Source organism: Rhinopithecus roxellana, chromosome 14 (genome assembly GCF_007565055.1).
Source record: "Rhinopithecus roxellana isolate Shanxi Qingling chromosome 14, ASM756505v1, whole genome shotgun sequence".
NCBI classification, from domain to species: Eukaryota; Metazoa; Chordata; class Mammalia; order Primates; family Cercopithecidae; genus Rhinopithecus; species Rhinopithecus roxellana.
The window spans coordinates 35121395-35127394 of NC_044562.1; positions in this window are offsets into that span (position 1 = coordinate 35121395).

The following is a 6000-nucleotide window of genomic DNA, read 5'->3' on the forward strand; positions in this document are numbered from 1 at the left end:
GTGCCATGGCGGTTTCCTGCACCTGACTTGTCCTCTAGGTTCCCTCCCCTCGCCCTCCAATCTGCCAACAGGCCCCGGTGTGTTTTGTTCCCCTCTCTGTGTCCGTGTGTTCTCTTTGTTCAAATCCCACTTATGTGTGAGAACATGAGGTGGTTTTCTGTTCCTGTGTTAGCTTGCTGAAGATTCTTAGAATAATACTTAACTTTTTATTTTATCTTCTGAATTTTATGCTATTTCTCTATTTGGCTTAGCAGCTGTAAGAAAATGTATTCCAACACTTACATATTTATTTATTTATTTATTTTTTGAGACGGAGTCTCGCTCTGTTGCCCAGGCTGTGGAGTGCAGTGGCCGGATCTCAGCTCACTGTAAGCTCCGCCTCCCGGGTTTACACCATTCTACTGCCTCAGTTTCCCAAGTAGCTGGGTCTACAGGCACCCGCCACCTTGCCCGGCTAGTTTTTTTCTGTTTTTTGTTTTTTTTTTTTTTGTATTTTTTAGTAGAGACAGGGTTTCACCGTGTTAGCCAGGATGGTCTTGATCTCCTGACCTCGTGATCTGCCCGTCTCGGCCTCCCAAAGTGCTGGGATTACAGGCTTGAGCCACCGTGCCTGGCCCATATTTATTTATTTTTGAGATGGAGTCTTGCTCTGTTGCCCAGGCTGGAGTGCAGTGGTGTAATCTCACTGCGGCCTCTACCTCCCGAGTTCAAGTGATTCTCCTGCCTCAACCTCCCAAGTAGCTGGGATTACAGGCATGTGCCACCATGTCTGGCTAATTTTTGTATTTTTAGTAGAGATGAGGTTTCACCATGTTGGTCAGGCTGGTCTTGAACACCTGACCTCAAGTGATCCACTGGCCTCAGCCTCCCAAAGTGTTGGGATTACAGGCGTGAGCCACTGGGCCCGGCCTATAACACTTCTTAAAATACTCCACTTATTTTTTTCTCACTAGGAACTACCTGTTAGGCTCATTTGCTGAAAACCAAGAGTATTGTGACATCTCTAGATTTCTGTTTAGCAGGGCCCTGCACCGGGGCTCTGCACCAGCTGGTCATCCTGTAGTGATCAGTGGCTTGAGAATGACAGTAATTTTCCTTCGAGTATCTGGGTGCCTCATAGAGATGGGAAGTCTTTAACTACATATTCTATCTCTATACTTATTATTCCATTTGGAAAACATGTCACATAGGGCCAAAGAGATCCAGTTATGCTGCAGATTCTGGTTAAATGAATACCTGATGAAGCGATAAACCTGTTTTAAAATGAATTTGCTGCTCCCATCAATTCGTTCCTACTCTGTTGCAAGCCTGAAAATGTATCAAATAATGAAACTGGATAATCTGCCCCTGCTAAATGCTACAAGTGATGTCCCCGGCTGCACATATGGTGAGCCCCTAATTTATTTAATTTCCAATTTAAAAAAATCCCAGAACTCTGTAGAGAAATGTCATTTCCATCTTTCAGGTTAATGTATTAAAAAAAAATCTGGCTGCGTATGGAACTTAAATTGTATCAGGTTATTTAGACAAACATAGAATTAATTTACATGAAGTACAGTGTGACACTGCCATTAATTGTGATACAGTAGAGGATTACAGAGGGAGCAAAAAAGACAATGCCTGATTTCTGTGGTTGACTCTACCGCTGGACAGATAATCCAAGAAGCACAAGTTTCAGACTGGGGAGTTCTGGAATTTGGCAGTTAACAGGTCACACCTGGTGAGGTTATCTTCCCCCCAGGCTTTTGAACTCCATGTGAACAATCCCTGGGGTGAGGAAACATGTTCTGATCCCAAAGTCCTTATGGAATTCACCCCTCCCAGAAGTACAGCTTTTATCCGAGTGCCTCATTTTGCCCTGGTGAGAGATTAGCATGCCTCATAAGAGCATTTAAACTAATTGCTACAACAAATTAATTAATTACGTGCAGAAAAGGAGTTATTTCCTTGCATGGAGAGGGCTAGAAAAGACAGCATATATCACTCTTAATAATTTAATTATAATGAAATAATAATGGCCTCTTGTTTCTGTAGGTCTTTAAAAATTGAAGGCTTAGGTGTGATTTTATTGGTGACTGGGGATGAGTTAAACAACCTTTCGGTGTCACTCTTCATTTGCTGTTTTCTGATAACTGCAGCGAAGCTTTCAAGTCGTAACTGAGTTATAATTATGCAACCATATGAGAATGCAGTGTTAACCCACCAGCAGTAGAAAATGGATATTCACTTTATATTTTTTCCAGCTGTGATGATGAGTTTATATTGAGCCCTGCTTTCAGACCCTACCCCCTTGGTGACCAATAGTATTTTTTTCTGAGATGACAGCTTAAGCCTTCAATAATGGATGTCTATTGCCTTGCCTTCCACTTCCCTTCTGATGACAGCACCTCAGTGTTTCTGTGGAATATCAGCCTTTGACCATTTCAATCCACATGGTCGTAGGGGTAAGGGGATGTTGATCCCCCTCTTAACCTCTTAAGCTCTGGACCAAGCATGGTAGATGAGGGTGCAGCATCTACAGGGGCAGACTGACTGGTTTAGGAATGGGCATGGAATCATGAGACCTGGAATTCTTGCTGGGAATTTTAGAAGAGAGAAGTTTTGTATTTTTCTTGTGTCATTGCTAAACTAGCAGGATATAATTTGAGAGGCTCTGTTAGACCTCTTTTGCCACTATCTGAAGAGCCTGTTGGAAGAAAGTAGACCTGAGAAAAAGAAGAGGGCAGATGCCTCTGGATCCGGCTGTGCCTGAAGTAGACTCCTGGACTTGGACTTCAGACATTCAGAAGCTAAAAATCCTTTCTGTTGGATCGAACTGGGTTTCTGTTACGTAAATACAATAGTCCTCTCACACACAGTGCTCTGGCCATCATTCCTGTGAAATTTAAAAGCAGAAAATTGTAAACAGAGTTCCCCCAAAAGTATATTTGTATCAAAGAGTCCAATGCAGTGTTCTCTGCAGTAAAATTCACATAAATTCTAAGGCCCAAGGGTTCCCGAGGCAGGAGGGAGCTGAGAGTTTCTCACCTTAAAGAAGAAAAACTTGGAAATTTGAAATGTGTTTCTGAGAAACTGGGAATGTTAGCACTCTGTTCTGTATCTGAATGTTTTCATTTACAACCAACATGTGAGTTAAAAAATCAGAGACAAACCTTTCTTTCTTGCAAAGTTTATAAATCGATTATTCTGTAGGATGCTCAATATTTTACGGAGGAGAGATATGGAATGGTTGACAAATGGAAATAAAATATTTGTAAGTAAATTAGTGCCTCCTTATTCACAGGTGGTACATTCCAAGATCCCTAGTGGGTGTCTGAAACTGAAGATGGTGTTGAGCTCTATATGGACTTTTTTTTTTTCTGTACATATATACTTAAAAAGTTTAATTTCTAAATTAGGCCTAGTAAAAGATTAACATCAATAACTAATCAACTAGAACAATACAACGACAGTCAATCTGATGACCAAGATGGCTACTGAGTGACGAAAGAGTGCGTAGCATACACAGCAGGGAGACGTTGGACAAAGGATGACTCACATTCCAAATGGGACAGAACAGGCTCATGGAAGGTTGCATCAAGCTACTCACAGTGGCATGCAATTTAAAATTTGTGAATCGTTTGTATCTGGAATTTCCCATTTAACATTTTTGAACTGCGTTGACCATGGGTAACTAGAATTGTGAAAAGTGAAACTTCAGATAAGGAGACACTAGTGTCATGATTATTCACTGGAAACCTATTTGGTACTATTTTAATAATAATAATGTTGATTTAATTAGGTGGAAAAAAAAAAAGGGTTCACATGAGAAGATTATTGTAACCCCAGGCTGTGATATATTCATATCTTTTGAGTTTACCCTTCCTTTTCTTTGGTTTTGTGTTGACTGAGTCTGTTAAGATTTTTATTTTTTTAAGTGTTAATCACCTGGTCATGGAAGTCTGGAATAACATGATAAGGGCTGTTTGAACTGGGATAAAGGTAGCCTTCCATTGCCTCTTTCCTGCTCTTAGATGACAATTTCTGGGACTCAAAATAGAAGTCATGTCTTTTGAATAGCCAGTACCCTGTTTTTTTATTGGCTTCAGTTGTTCCCTGGGTCAGCAGGTATCAGCTAAGAGCAGTCTGTGTGTAGGAATGAGTGAAGCTAATTAGCTCTGATGGGAATCAAATGTAGGATCTTGGGCTTATTAGCATTATCCTCTGTCCACCTGAGCAAACTGGATGTAGAGCAACAAATGAGAAGCTAGCAGATCCAGCCTTTGGCCACAGGCTTCACCAACACAGGTGTTATATTATATCTGAAAAGGAAGGAGTTGAAGTCAGTAACCTAATTCTGCCATTTCTCAGACCTGCCCACGAACTTTTGACCAGTTAGATAATACCAGTAAGTTAAAGTCACTTTTAGTTGAGGATGAGTTTAACCTTTAAAGGCAATTTTTTAAAAATGTATTTTAAGTATCGACTTTAACACTTCAGGTGTTGTGGATTGAATTGTTTTTCCCCAAAATTCTATGTTGGAATTCCAGCCCCTAGCACCTCAAAATTGGACCATATTTTGAGATTGAGCCTTTATAGTTAAAACAGGGTAATTCAAGTTTTAACTTGACTTGACTTCTAAGTACGACATGACTACCGTACTTAGAAGTTCGCACACAGCTGCTCACATTGGGAAGATGATGTGAAGAGACAGAAGACAGCCAGGGGCAAACCAAGGAGAGAGGTCTGGACCAGACTTCTCCCATATGGCCCCCAGAAGGAACCAACCCTTCAGGAAGGAACCTCAATTTTGGATCTAGCTTCCAGAACTGTGAGGTAAAACATTTCTGTTGTTTAAGCCACAGTGTGTGGTGCATTGTTATGGCAGTCCTAGCAAACTAATACAGAAAGCCAGTGTCTTAAGCCTTGTGCCTCTGGATATCTCATTCACCCTTTCTCTGCAAGGTGGTTATTACCTTCTCATCTAAAACTCGGGAGGCTTGCCTGTGGACTCACAGCTGCCTGCTGCAAGAGATTGGATTTAACCTGTGTTTGACTTCAAATTTACTGGTTTTTACTTTTCCAAAAACAAATCCAGGAAGCTAAGGGAAATACACTATTTTCCTTAAAAAGGAAAAATATGAACATTTTCAGTGTTACACACACAAAATATTATAAGCACCCATGTGCCTACCACCTAAATTTAATAAGTGTTAACGTATATTTCCTTTAGATCTTTTTCTCAAATAAATGCTTACAGATATTTCTCTTATGCTTCTGTCTGTAGATCATTCTGTTTTCTCCTCCATAAAGGCAAACACAGACACTAATTTGGTTTATATTCAGTTCCTTTTTTAATATTTTCAGATATACATTTATCTATAAATAATGTGGTATTCCGTGTGTTCGTATAAAATAAAATAAATGGTATCATACGATACATGTAAGTCTATAACTTTTCACCTAGCATAGTTTTGAGCCTTATCCAAGTGGACATAGGTAGACAGATCTAGCTGGCCTACTTTAACTGCTCTGTCGTATCCTGTGACATTTATTCTTTAGTAAAAATAACTCTGCACAAAGTAATGTTGCAGTGGCAATTATTGAGCTTGTCCTTTGTGCGTGTGTGTGCGAGTTTTCCTTAGGTTATTATATGTAGAAACCAAACTGATGGGTTATGAGTAGGCATTTCTCCATTTTCAGTAAATATTACCAAATTGATCTGGAAGTAAGTAATGCCAAATCACACTTTCACTTGCAGTGTATGAGAATGAACGTTTTCCCACATTTTTGGTATTGCACACTTTAGGCTTTTGATTATCTGATGTAATTTTAAAACATTTTGTATATTTTATATCTACACAAACACAGACATATATATACATGTGTACACATAAATATATAGCCATAAAGCATATAACACTGCTTCCAGGTTTTAAATTTATATACTAAAGGTATATACATTACATATTATACCATGACTTGCTTTTTTCACTCAATGTATTCATGAGATTTATTTAA